Raw genomic sequence first — 15,263 nt, 5'->3', positions numbered from 1 at the left:
CTTGATTTTGAGAAAATCGAGTTTAAAAAAAAGGGTATTTCCCTAATTAGTTTGGGAAAGGGGACAAAATGCTAGATTTTTTTTTCAAAGGGGCATTTGCCCATTTTCTCCGGGCTTTCAGTTGAGAGCTACAACTAATTGGAGTTCTCGACTGTTAGGTACGGCACTTTTGTATATAGAATAAGCTTAACAAAAAACTAGAGTATATACCATAATTTTCCTTTGATGAAACTTCCACCCAAAGTTGGAGAAACTTACTGGCAAGGGGCAACATTGAATCGGTAGTCACTCTAGCGAAAGCTAAACGTCCATAGCATACAAGTTCCACACCCAAAAACTCCAGCTACGTACACAAGGTAAAAGACTCTAGCTCAATTCACATCATTATATATGTTCGATAAAAGGAATGGGGGAAGCTCCAACAAAAAAGTATATTGAAAGGTAAAAAACTTTGAAGATGTACCTGGAAAGTACAAAGATACTTCAAAGCATTCCATAATAACTAAGGGCAGTGGCGGCGCCACGTACAGGTCAGGGTGTTCCCAGGAACACCCTGACCTGAAAAAAATTTAAAAAAAAAAAAAATTTATATTTAATCTATGCTAGGAACACCCTCATCCCAAAATTAGGAACACCCTGAATCAAAAAATTAGGAATACCGTCAAATTAAATAATTAAAAAAAAAATTTATCTGTCCTACTTTCAAGCCAAAAAAAAAAAAAAAACCCAAAAAAATTTTGAACTAAAATCTGAAAAAAAAAAAAAATTTGTTAACAGAACCAAGCCCACTGCCCACGGCAAACCCAGAAAGCCCAACATAATACGGAGGTAGCAAAACCCATGAATTCTCACCAAAAAAAAAAAAAAATAAATAACAGAGCAAATCAGAAATCAAACCACGGTCACGTCGTTGGCAGAGATCAAGACAGTCTATACTCTATACAAAGCAAAAACAAATCAAACCCCATTACCCAACACTGCAATACAGAGGCGTTTATCAAAAAAAAAAAAAAAACCAAATACAGAGCAAAAGAGAAACAAAATACAGAGCAAAAAAGAAACCCCAAACCTAGAGCAAACCAAACCCACGGTGGTGCCGCCACTGCTCGCAGGCGCAGCTTGCTCCGTGACCTCTGTCGCTCCTCGTCTAGTCGTCGTCCCTCACTCGCCCGTCGTCGTCGCTCGTCACCCGCCGTCGTCACTCGTCGCTGGCCCGTCGTCGCTTGCCCGTCGTCGCAGATCAGAACGGTCTCACCGTCTCAGCTGTTCCGATGCTCGGCCAGTCGGCCTCAAGGTATTTCTCCCCCTTTTTCTCTCTGACTCTCTCTCTCTCTCACACACACACTGAAATGAAAACCATGAAATGATGAAATGCAAAAGTCTGATGCCTCTCTCTCTTTTTATTCTAGTCTTTAAGTCATTAACTCTCTCTCTCTCTCTCTCTTTTGAAATTTGAACTAGAATAATCTGATTGGCTGGCTATGCCGAATCTTTACTCTTTCTTTTTTTTTTTTTTTTTTTTTTGGGAACCAATCTTTACTTTTAACTTTATTTTGTTTTTTGTCTGTTTTTTTGGCTTTATCTTATAGCTTTATTCGTTGCTTTTGTCTGTTGGGCAGTGACTCAGTGTGTGTTGCTGATTAGTAATATGTATTGTGATTGTGAAATTTTCTGATTGGCAGGTTGTGATTGGGGGATGATTTGTGCTTGTCTGTTGAGTGGGGTAGGGATAAATGGGCTGATGGGCAGTGGGCACATGGGGCCGGGCAGTAAATGATAATTAAAGCAGTGTAATGTGTTGCACATTACACTGCTTTTATTATGCTGCACATGAGATGTATAATGTTTAGCTCTTTTAGTGTAATGTGCACAAAGAATTAAACAATATAACAAATTAAAGTAATATAATTAATAACAAATAAATTAAAGTAATATAGTTTATTGTTACGCTAAACAATAATAATTAAAACAGTATAATTAATCAATGCATTATAAAAGACAAATAAATTAAATTATGTTAGGCTAAATAATAATTAATAATTTTATAATTAATGAAACAATAATGTAACAAATTATAGTTTATAAAAAACAAACAAATTAATAAAACAACTAAACAACAATAATTAATAATTTTATTAATATTTCAAATAAACTTATAGTTTTTTGTTTATTCTTTTGCTAGAATTATGGATGAATGATTGCTTGATTGTGTATATTGAAAAAGATGTAGCTTGTAGCATTGATAATGAGACTATTATGCAACGATTTCAAAATATAAAAACTCGTAGAAGGCAATTGTAAATTCTATGTATTTGTGTATTTTTTGATTGTTGTTGTTGTCAATATATAAAATTTTCTTTTTATTAGATTGTGTAATTTATGCTTATTGAGGAACACCTTGAAAAAATTTCCTGGAGTCGCCACTGACTAAGGGACAAGTCTTTATGACTCCACAAATATTTGGTTTTATCAAATCTTTCTCTTAGGTCTAAATCTAAACCTAAAAAATATTGAAATGGGTGAGATCGACAATTCACTAACAGATGCGTACTGCTCAATAGGGGTGGGTCAAGGTAACATGGTCAAGGTAACATAGAAAGAGTTTTTTTTTTTTTTTTTTTCATCATAGAATTGAACAAATAATTAAAGATAATTTTGTTGGATATACATGTGTGAGTGAAGTTTTACATTAAGGGTCCGTTTGGATACAACTTATTTTTGTTGAAACTGAAAACTGAAAACACTGTAACAAAATAATTTTTAAACGTGTGAATAGTACCGTGGGACCCATTTAAATTTTTTTTTCTGAATAAAGTGACTGTGAGCCCCATGAACAGTGCATAAACAGTACCAGAACAATACGTGAACAGTGTTAAACAGTATGTGAACAGTGAATTTTGTCCCCTTTGAAACACGTGCTGAAAAAAAAAAAAAAAAACGCAAACGCAAAACTCAAATGCGGATCCAAACCCACACTAAATAATGATAAGAAGAAGTGTAAATTACAAAGTTGGTCCCTATCTTTTACCGTATATCTCAATTTGGTCCTTAATCTTTTAATTGTATCAATTTGGTCTCTAACATTTTTAGTGCTATGTCAATTTAGTCTCTACCGTGCCATTATCTCTTTGATGGAAAAAAAAAAAATGACGTGTCAAACAAAATAATAAAAAATTATTTTCCTTGCCACATCAATTGTTAACTGTATCGCCACATTAGATTATTTTATAATAAAAAAGAGTAATGCTACAGATACAAACTATTTAACAACATTTTTACAAACTGCTGATGTGAATTAGCATTTACGAAATAATTATTGGAATATGATATTAATGATGGCCCACTTAGAACTAGTAAGAATTTGCTACATCAATAATTTGTAAAAATATTATAAAATAGTTTGTGCATGTAGCATTACTCATAAAAAAAATCCAAATTAAAATATGCACACAATATCATCTCACCAGAATATATTTCTCTCTCATTAGTCATAGTCAATATCATCTGCATCTCTTTACCCAAAAAAAATCAACTTGCAATATATATATTTTCTTTCAGTTTCATGGCTGCCAAACACATCTAAAACTATTTATAATTGCTAGCCACCATGATCTACTTAAAAAACTACACATCTAAAACCCAAATCAAAGCAGAAAGTACTTCTTAATTTTTTTGTTTGTGTTTCTAGGTTTGTTTCATGTATAGCTCGCTAGGATAAGAGCCTTTGCGTTGGAAAAAAATCAACAAGAAAAGAGCAAGAGAAAAAGGAGAATAGAGGCAAAAAAACCGTAAAAGGTTGATATAATTGGTAATCCCATGGCTCTTTTTATAAAATTTCATCTGGTTTTTTTTCCCAGAAGAGCCTCTAAATTGAAAATAGCTAGAAAAGAGCAAGTGAAAAAGGACAACAGGAGCAAAAACCTCAAAAGTTTGAATTTCCTGCTCAAAGAAACCGAACACAATAAAATTTCCACACCTCATGGCTCCTCTAAATTTCAGATGTGTTTTTGTACAGAATTAGGGAAGAGCCTTTAATTTGAAAAATAATGAATAAGAAATAGGCATTAGAACAAAGAGAACGGAAAGCCAAAATAGAACCATGAAAAGGCCGTGATTTCTTCACCAATAACGATTGGATCTTTGCAAATTAATTTCTTTCATAAATAGAAACTCGGTTGCTCTCAATTCTAATTCTACAAGAAAAAACATTGAATTGGGAAAGAACCTTAACAAATCTGAAAAACCTTCAGATCTATCAAACCCAAAACCAACCCAAAGGACTTCTTAATGAGAGAGATTGAGAGAGAGTGTGTGTTAGGGATTTTAGTGAGATGATACTTGTAAGGGCGGATTTTGGGGCCCAGGCCCAGTGAGCAGGCGATTCTGGCCCAAAAGACCCTCAACAATGAATTTGTAGAGAGTGGGTTGAAGAACTAGGTCAAGACAGAGTGCACGTAATTGTTAGTAAGCCATGCAACCATTTAAACGTGGGAACGTTTTATTAAGCCTCCTGGGATAACAGTTCATGGAACAACAACTTAGGCTTTTCTTACAGAACTTCTCTCTTTTTCTCTCTCTTTTCCTTACTTTTTGCTCTTTGGCTTTCCCTCCTAAATTTACTAAACAATGATTTGGAAAAATTTTGAAATTGTTTCTTTGAGTTAGCAATCACTTGCTGAGAGCTGCGTATAGGAGCTTGTAGGTGGCCAATTTGTTACGATCCTAAGACAGTATTGGGCTCGTACGAAAAGAGGCCCTCACAATATCATTTGTAGAGAGTGGGCTTCAATGGTATGGCCTTGGGCATAGATGATTTGCTTAGTAGTAGTTCCTACGGGAAATACTGCATGGGCGGGTTTGGTTTCCCTAACTAAACCCCTTTTCTTTTTTAGACAGAGTTCTCCCCCCTCAAGAGCTTTATTTTCTTCTCCTTTTATACTGGTGTTCCATCCCCCTTTTTTGTGTCCACGTGTTGATTTTACTTTTAGGGTGCAGGCCTGTCCAGTCGACCCATACCTAGAGTGGTTGGGAGTTGCTGGAAAGGCGCATGGGCATGGGCCTGTCAGACGCCGAATTCCGTATTACTGTGTTGGCTGCTTTTTTCCCTTGCCCTACCCGCTACACTTAGTTTGCTCCTTTCTTTGGGCATTTAATGAAGTGCCGAGGAGGAGGTCATCCTCGGCAATGGCTCTCCTCGGCTTGGGCTGCGGACCTTAAGATAAACTGGGCCTGGGCCGGGGCTACACTTTCTTTGGCCCCACAATACTGATTTCAAGTGTTTAAATTTTAATTTGGGTTTTATTTTTAATAATTTGATGTGGTGAATGGTGATACAATTAGCAGTGGATGTGGCATGATAAATATTAATTTTTTATTATTCCATTTGATACATAAGATTTTTTCATCCAATAATAATAGTAGAGACTAAATTGGCACAGTATTGAAAAAGTTAGGGGCCAAATTGACACAATTGAAATGTTAGGAACTAAATTGAAGTATAATATAAATGATATGGACCAACTTTGTAATTTACCCTAAGAAGAATGAGTAATTGTTTTTGAGAAATAGAAGAATGAGTAATTAATATAATATAGTTGAGCTTATTCCCATTAGGCTTAGACATTTTTGGATTAAGTGTGTCTCTATAATATATATTAACTACTCAAGAGTCCCCTTAACAAATTTGATATTCTAATAATTAGAAGAGATTAATTTTTTTAAATGCAAGACTTGGACTAAAAATCAACAAATTAAATTTTTTTGCTGAATAAATCAACAAATTAAATTAATATTTGATAACGAAATCCAAACATAATGAGTAAGATAAAACAATGTGGAATAAGGGTAAACAAAATAATCTTGTTCAATAACAAAGATCTAAATACTCGCTTATATTTTATCAAAAAAAAAAAAGAAAAAAGAATACTCGCTTATATATATATATATTATAAGAAACTTGTAACTTTTATTAAACGAAGATAACATTGCTACATCATGAGCCACAACAGACTCAACGATAAGAGGTGTTTTCTCTCGAAAAATTATTAGGTACTCCCGGAGTATTATAAATGCGTAGTCCCTCCTTTCATATAAATGGTGGGTCCCACCATGAATTTAATTAGTGAGACCTATCATTTATGTGAGAGGAGAGAGTATGTATTTATAGTACTCTGGGAGTACACAATAATTTCCCGTTTCCTCTATCCAAGTTACATAATCAATGATATGCCTAGCATATTGTGCTAATAAATGGGCAGGGTGATTACCTTGTCAATAAACATGTGATACTTGTGCCTGTTGAAAATCTTGCAATTTGTATCGAATACCTTTAGTTATGTTGCTTATTACCGAAGGAGGATCACTGCATCTAGTCACAGCATCATAGACAATCTTGGAGTTGCATTCAAATAGAATATCCCAAACTCCCACACCCCAAGCAAATTGTAAGCTCTCCTCCAATGCCTTAGCTTCAGCCTCCAATGGCCCCAACCGTAATGGAAGTAATTTACTAAGAGCTGCTTCAACACGCTCACCATGGTCTCGGATAACACTCGCTTATATAATTCTCTTTCAACTATTAAGGCTAGATTGTCAAATAAACCATGGTCAGGCATGTGTCACATAAATTGCACTAACAGTCCTGTGAGTGGGCATTCCAACATTTCTAAACCCCTTTTTGGGGAGGGCCAGATGGTACCCATGACTAATATATATATATTATTACTCAAATTAAAATAATCAATACTATACAGAGGTCATTTTTGGCTTCGTAGGTACAAAATATATCGATACTGATTAGTATTAAGAATCAAAATCTAGTGCAATCCTATATGACATGTGAGAATAAATCATAAACCCAAGATGTGATCCTAGATGGATTTTAAATAAACTACAAAAATTAAAACAAAATTTGTGTGTGGTTATTTTATGATTTAAAGAATGAATTCAACATGTTGAATGAATTAAACATGTTGAGATTGAGAATGAACATGTAATATGAACACATGATTGTATGAAACCCAGGGCTTAAAACGTAAGATCATGATGAAACCCTGAACTTACATATTGGAATTGAAACACTAATCCATATACCTGGATGAGTGGATCTTAACATCGCAAATCTAGATGCTCGAATTCAAAATTATAGATTTAAGTGGTTAAACCTATATGAACATATGAATGAATAAACCAAACTAAGCTAATGATGATTGTAGGTGGCCAATTTGTTACGATCCCAAGACAGTATTGGGCTCGTACGAAAAGAGGCCCTCACAATATCATTTGTAGAGAGTGGGTTTCAAAGGTATGGCCTTGGGCATAGATGATTTGCTTAGTAGTAGTTCCTACGGGAAATACTGCATGGGCGGGTTTGGTTTCCCTAGCTAAACCCCTTTTCTTTTTTAGCTAGAGTTCTCCCCCCTCAAGAGCTTTATTTTCTTCTCCTTTTATACTGGTATTCCATCCCCCTTTTTTGTGTCCACGTGTTGATTTTACTTTTGGGGTGCAGGCCTGTCCAGTCGATCCATACCTAGAGTGGTTGGGAGTTGCTGGAAAGGCGCATGGGCATGGGCCTGTCAGACGCTGAATTCCGTATTACTGTGTTGGCTGCTTTTTTCCCTGGCCCTGTCCGCTACACTCAGTTTGCTCCTTTCTTTGGGCATTTAATGAAGTGCTGAGGAGGAGGTCGTCCTCGGCAATGGCTCTCCTCGGCTTGGGCTGCAGACCTTAAGATAAACTGGGCCTAGGCCGGGGCTACACTTTCTTTGGCCCCACAATAGCCCCTCAAAAGCCTGCTGCCCGACTTTTAGTTGGGGATGAGGGTTTTGATAATGTTGGGCCTACATCATAGCCTGCTCTGATTCTGCACTCCATTAATATTTGCATTTTTCCATTTACACGGGGGGACGTGTCAAATTAAGAGGCATTCCTTCACCTACTCACGCGGGGTCCTTTGACACCCGTACGCTCGAGGTGCTCCTTCACGAGGATCTTCAGATCCCACGGTCACGAATGGCGTTGGAACTTGAGCCCACTATTCATTATCTGTAGCATTCTTTGGAACTCTGCGTAAATTAAATATCTCCTCCTTTCCCTTTAAATAAGTAGGACAGTAGGTCACTCCTCTTACATACAAACCCATCAATCTTCTTCACAACCGTAACCCTTCAGCCATAATCACAGTCTCCATACTTAGCGCTCCCCACCCTTGGTGCAATATGCTTAAGGCACGTGTAGGGGTGAAGAAACTACACCCTCCGCAGAGGCGCCGGATTCCTCCGAGGCTCAAGGTGATGTGGTCTAGACAAGGTAGACACAGACTCAAGGTGATCTTCCATTTTGGTAAGATGGGGATGATATCTCCCCCTCTTTTAGCCAAAATTCGAAGCAGGTACTGGCCGCGTCAGATTCTTGACGCGTCAGAAGTAAGGTTTTCCGCCATCAGCGCCGTCTGCTTTATCGCAGACGTGGTTATACGGAGGCTCCTCCACCTCCGGCTCTCTGCACCGTTTCTTCAAATGGTGTTAGCCTGAGGTCAGGTTCCCTGCACCTTTTCTTCAACGGTGCAGGCCCCAAGTTGGGTTCTTTGGCTGCCTGAGTTATGGGCATGTAAAAGTGTCGAGGAATAGTTTCCTTAGACAATATCTTGGAACAGCAGCCAACCCCTCCTCTATGCTTCTTCCTCGGCTTTCTCTTTATTCTCTTGTATCTTTTCTTTTCGCTTACGTAGTTAGCTTTAGTATAAGCTTATTCCAACTTTTCATTGTACACTGTACTGTTCCTTTGTCTTAATAAAAGATGAGTTTATTTCTTTCTAAATATTTTTCCTTTCGGCAACAGTTACTTTGTGAATGAATATTAAATATACGCTTGCCTTTGATGATACTTGGAGCAGAAAAATGCCTTAAAACAAACTCCTACTAGCTTAAACTTACGGACATTATCAAGTATAACAATGGTAATCCTCAATAAATTAAACTCTTGGAACTAACCGGGATAACAGCTGAGCACTGCGCGATGCATGCTAGACCAATGTTCGAGAACGATAAACTCTAAATAATTCATTCGAGAGGGTAGCTGAGCAGTGAGGGACCTCAATTGTGTTTTTGGTAGCATATTGCTCTATATTGCATCAATCCCTTTGGTACTGAGGGTCCGAGGGTAGACTGGGGAATCCATTCAGTGTAAGGATTAACCCAACTGTTAATGGGGAATTCTCCTCGGATAGATTCTAAGGCTCATGTAACGTAGTTTTTCTTTTAAGTACTTGGTTTCCCCATAGGCTTGAGTCCAAGGACCATGCAAGGCCTTGGTTCTGTCCAAAACTTGTACTTTTGCTTCTAAGTAGTTGGTTTCCCCAGAGGCTTGGGTCCGAGGACCATGCAAGACCCTGGTTCTGTCCAAAACTTGTACTTTTGCGTCTAAGTAGTTGGTTTCCCCAGAGGCTTGGGTCCGAGGACCATACAAGGCCTTGGTTCTGTCCAAAACTTGTACTTTTGCGTCTAAATAGTTGGTTTCCCCAGAGGCTTGGGTTGGAGGACCATACAAGGCCTTGGTTCTGTCCAAAACTTGTACTTTTGCGTCTAATTAGTTGGTTTCCCCAGAGGCTTGGGTCCGAGGACCATACAAGGCCTCGATTCTGTCCAAAACTTGTACTTTTGCGTCTAAGTAGTTGGTTTCCCTAGAGGCTTGGGTCGGAGGACCATACAAGGCCTTGGTTCTGTCCAAAACTTGTACTTTTGCGTCTAAATAGTTGGTTTCCCAGAGGCTTGGGTCCGAGGACCATACAAGGCCTTGGTTCTGTCCAAAACTTGTACTTTTGCTTCTAAGTAGTTGGTTTCCCCAGAGGCTTGGGTCCGAGGACCATACAAGGCCTTGGTTCTGTCCAAAACTTGTACTTTTGCGTCTAAGTAGTTGGTTTCCCCAGAGGCTTGGGTCCGAGGACCATACAAGGCCTTGGTTCTGTCCAAAACTTGTACTTTTGCGTCTAAGTAGTTGGTTTCCCCAGAGGCTTGGGTTCGAGGACCATACAAGGCCTTGGTTCTGTCCAAAACTTGTACTTTTGCTTCTAAGTAGTTGGTTTCCCCAGAGGCTTGGGTCGGAGGACCATACAAGGCCTTGGTTCTGTCCAAAACTTGTACTTTTACGTCTAAGTAGTTGGTTTCCCCAAAGGCTTGGGTTCGAGGACCATACAAGGCCTTGGTTTTGTCCAAAACTTGTACTTTTGCGTCTAAGTAGTTGGTTTCCCCAGAGGCTTGGGTCCGAGGACCATACAAGGCCTTGGTTCTGTCCAAAACTTGTACTTTTGCTTTTCTCATCTATGGGGCCTTGGCTTTAAGGGAATGAAATCCTCGGCCGAGCCCCTTGAACCATCTACGTGGCTGGTGCTATAAGTGTAGCCCCTAGTCAAGAGTCATAGTCCCTATCGAAGCTTTACGCTAGAGCACTGTAAGTGGCTGGTAGAAACGATACAGGTACTGTCTCATACCGTCATCTATGCCAAGACACAAACCTCCCCACAGACGGCGCCAATTGCAGGTGGCCAATTTGTTACGATCCCAAGACAGTATTGGACTCGTACGAAAAGAGGCCCTCACAATATCATTTGTAGAGAGTGGGCTTCAAAGGTATGGCCTTGGGCATAGATGATTTGCTTAGTAGTAGTTCCTATGGGAAATACTGCATGGGCGGGTTTGGTTTCCCTAGCTAAACCCCTTTTCTTTTTTAGCCAGAGTTCTCCCCCCTCAAGAGCTTTATTTTCTTCTCCTTTTATACTGGTGTTCCATCTCCCTTTTTTGTGTCCACGTGTTGATTTTACTTTTGGGGTGCAGGCCTGTCCAGTCGACCCATATCTAGAGTAGTTGGGAGTTGTTGGAAAGGCGCATGGGCATGGGCCTGTCAGACGCCGAATTCCGTATTACTGTGTTGGCTGCTTTTTTCCCTGGCCCTGCCAGCTACACTCAGTTTGCTCCTTTCTTTGGGCATTTAATGAAGTGCCGAGGAGGAGGTCATCCTCGGCAATGGCTCTCCTCGGCTTGGGCTGCGGACCTTAAGATAAACTGGGCCGGGCCGGGGCTACACTTTCTTTGGCCACACACTAGGCATTCCAAATTTTGTAAACATTGAATCTCAAGTTTGGAAATAAAACAATTGAAATAGTTTCAAAAATGTAAATTTGCATCAAAGAATTTGTGGCTACTATTCTCTATATTTATATTTATTAAAATATAATTATCCTCTAATTCAATCTCCTTGAACAGTCTTTGATTTAAGAATTGTCTCTATTCGAACACAAATTGTCCTCCACTTTGATTGGAAGATGGATTGATGCAACGAAATTGAAATGAAATTGGTTGTGCGAACGATAATTGCTTAAAAGTAAACTATTATCTTAGTCTTGGTAGAAAATATCAAATCAATTAAATATTTAATTACATAGAAATATGTGAGTTTGAAAGCTTTCTGTGAAATATACTCATTATGTGGAATTTTGTCTTGTAGAAGATTATAACTAATCAACTAATCATGCAGACATGCAACTAAAAGAATCCAAGGGTCAAGATCAATTGGGGCATGGTTTTTGATTTACTAAACAAGTTAAAAATGTGTGAAAATAAAAAATGAAAGAAAGAAATTCATTCAAGCAAAAATTGGAAAATTCCTAATATGGAAATATCCTGCTTTGAAACCCATAACGCTTTGCACAAATGTTTGATTGACTTGATTCATGTGGCCACGGGAAAGAAGACTCAAAGATTTACAACTTTGTAGTTTACCACAAATTTGGAAAAAAAATCTTTCTAGAAGTCAAACGTGGGCTGGAAGCTAACAGTGAAAAAACGAAACTATGAAAATTAAAGGATTCACATTTTAAATTTGAGGAATTTCCTCTTTTTCTTAGGTGGATGTTGAGGTTATAGAGGCACAAAAATCCTAGAACGTTTTTCATTTTATTGATTATTTCTTTTAGACATTTAACGATTTATTTTGTATGACTATGTGTGGCTAAATCTCTAACTAGGTTATAAGTTAAACCTAATATTTTTAGGGTTATGTTAGCAGATGCCTTTTGGGCAATTATTAATATTTTTAGGAAACTTTTGACACCACTTTCATAGAAAATACAAAAAGTTGTCAATAACATTTATTGTTTTATTATTTTCCCAATAAAATATTTCTAAAAAAAGCTCTTAAATCAATGTCCTAACTACTAAGGGTATTGGTTTACATTTCTCATATTTTTATCACAAAAAAACTATGATTTTTTGTTAACTTCCTTATTTTGTGCCACATAAGTTTTGGAGCTTTCACAATCATTTCTTTTTATGTTTACAAATTTTGATTTTTTGATTTTTTTTTCTCTTTTCTCCGCATATCTCTCTTTTTCTCTAGTCTTAAGAGCATTCACATCAGTGGAGCTAAAAAGCTATATAGCTATTTTAGCTCCACAAAAACACAAAAAAACCCATGCAACTGTAGAGCTAAATCTATTTTTTTTAGCTTCATTGCTACAGTGCACATCTATTGGAGCTAAAAAAAAAAAAAAAATTATTCCCTACCCGATTAAAATAATAAATGTTGGTACTTTTTTTTTTTTTTTTTTTTTCATTCTTTTATTCTCTACCGGTGCGTCTCTCAGTCACTCTCATCTCTCATCTGAAGCTCTCGTAGTCACTTTCATCTCTCTAATTTCTCTCAAGCTCATTTTCTCAAACTTTCACCTCTCTGTTTCACTTTCACCGCCGCTGACCTGACTCATCCTTAACGTCACTGTCATCGAAGCTCGACGTCATCGACCCACTAGCCGTTCCAAGCCGCCGATAAGACCCACTTCTCTTCTGTCGATCAGACCCATCTGCCGATCAGACCAAGCCAACCCAAGCCCCAAGTCGCCGATCCATGCCTCCAACCCACGCCTCTGCCCAGTCCTCCATCTCAATGCTCACCCAACGTCGATAAGCCTGGGTTTCTTTGGATTTCATGGGTTTCATCGTCGATCCAAGCTCTGGGTTTCATCGTCGAAGCCGCTGCTACCTTCCTCCGCCCATTGCTTTGGTTTTCCCTCAATCCAAGCTTTTTTTTTTTTTTTTTTTTTTTTTTTTTTTTTTTTTTGCATTGCATGAATTTGATTGCCGTGGTGTGGGTGTTGCCTAGTGGGTTGGATGGGTGTGGGCTTGGTTGATTTTTTTTTCTTTGTTATGGGCTGTGGTGGTGGTTGTGGTTGTGGTTGTGGTTGTGTGTGGTTGTGATTGTTGTTTATTGTAAAAGATATATTATTTTATTGTAGTTGATATATTATTTTACTGTGATGTTTATATTATTTTATTGTGTTGAAATCTAAAATAGATCCACTGCTGCAGCATTTTTGTAGGCAAAATAGATAAAGTAACTTTTGGTGGAGCTAAATAGCTAAATTTTTAGCTCCACTGCGGTGAATGCTCGTAACTCCTCTATCTTCTCTCAGTTTTCACTCTGGAACTTACCAATTTAGACTCTCTCTCCAGCAATGATCGGCGACCACTACCCATTAACCTACCACCTCCTTAGATGGAATCATAAATATATACCCAAATGCCAAACAACCTTTGTGGAGCCCAATCTCCCACCATCACGTTCAATCACCACCTTCTCCTTTGTCTCCACTCTCTAGTCCACTATCTTCTTCGATCGGCAATGGTTTCAGCCACTTGAACGGTGTTTACTACAAGTCTATGCCTACGGCCCCTTAGTCCCATCGCTAAGCAGATCCTACCACCTCTTCTTCTAATTTTCTTAAGACTCTCTCTATTCTGTAACTTTGGTTGGTAACTTATCTACTTTTTGTCTTTCTTGAAAGTATCCGCGTGTGAGAAATTAGCAATGTGGGTTTGAAGGTTTTGTCTATATTTATTGTTATTGTCATCTTTGTGTTTGTTTAATTTTCCCAGTGAATAATTTGATTTATATTAACTTTATTCTCTTTTCTATGAATCCAGGGTTTTTTTTTGTATTTTTTTTTTTTTTTGGGATTTGGGATTCGCTTGGTTTTGTTTTGTACAGAAATGGGCTAGCAAAATTTGGTGAATAGTACTTTCTAAGGAAAATTTTAGGAGAATAGCATGTAATTGAAGTTATTTATTTATGTAGACTCTTTTTGTAACTCAAGTTTGTCAAACTTAAGTTTCAACCCAAAATTTAGCAAACTCGAGTTCCAATTTATTATATAACGCCAAACTGCCACGTAACTTAAACTAATTAAAACTCAAGTTTGATAAACTCGATTTTGGGTTGGAACTCGAGTTCTAGAAAGAGTCTACATAACTAAATAACTTCATCCTCGTACTAACCACCTAAAATATTCCTTAAAAAGTACTATTTAGCAAATTTTTCCAAAATTGGCCTTTTTTTTTTCTTTTTCTTTTAACCTAGTCATAATTAGATATGCATCTATTACATTTGATGGAGGTCTTTATGATGAGAGGGCACGTTGGGTTTGGAGAGAATTGGGGCAACGCGAATCATTTTGATGTTGTTCTTAACTATCTTAAGAATTCTATCATTTTTGTTGTTTGATTTGGAGTAAATTGAAGAGTCTGAATGTTTAGGATGATTATAATTGCTTTGTATTGATTTTGATGTTGGGTTTCTCATAGGATCCCAATTATGAATATTCATTGGTTGGAAAAGTAAGTGGGCATGATGGCATATATCACTATATTAGTAATATCAGTTTTGCAAATGGAGGATCTCAATCCTATTGTTAAGTTTGTGTATTTAATAGTTTAAATTTGTTTCTATTTATCTGAAAAATGTAACTTTGTTTCATCAGTAATTAGAAATCTGATTGTCCTAATAACCAATAGAGCAAGAAAGTATGAACACATTGGTATAGAATCAATCGCCTAATGGGGGAAAGGGGTGTATAGTTCACAAGACCTTCACCCATTGTTATTCATTTTTATATTTGTCTGCATATTGGTAAGCCCAAGCTGGAACAGCCAAGCAAAGCGGTGGCTTTTTTTTTTTTTACAAACCTTTTCTTTGCGGAATGACAAAGTTTTTGGCATTGAATATTCTATGGTTTGAATTAACGTCAATAGAACTAAAACCTTTTTAGATTAATAGTTTGTTTATCTATTGTTATGTTGCTATATAATAGAAGAGAATAAGCAGTTGAGCTAAAAATCACGTAAAAAAGATTACCACAATCCTGATATAAATGTTGATTAGAGAATGGGGATCCTTGTCTATTTTTTATCACGTGATTTTGATACTTTTGGGATGCA

Source organism: Quercus lobata, chromosome 10 (genome assembly GCF_001633185.2).
Source record: "Quercus lobata isolate SW786 chromosome 10, ValleyOak3.0 Primary Assembly, whole genome shotgun sequence".
Taxonomy (NCBI): domain Eukaryota; kingdom Viridiplantae; phylum Streptophyta; class Magnoliopsida; order Fagales; family Fagaceae; genus Quercus; species Quercus lobata.
This window is presented reverse-complemented; position numbering follows the sequence as displayed.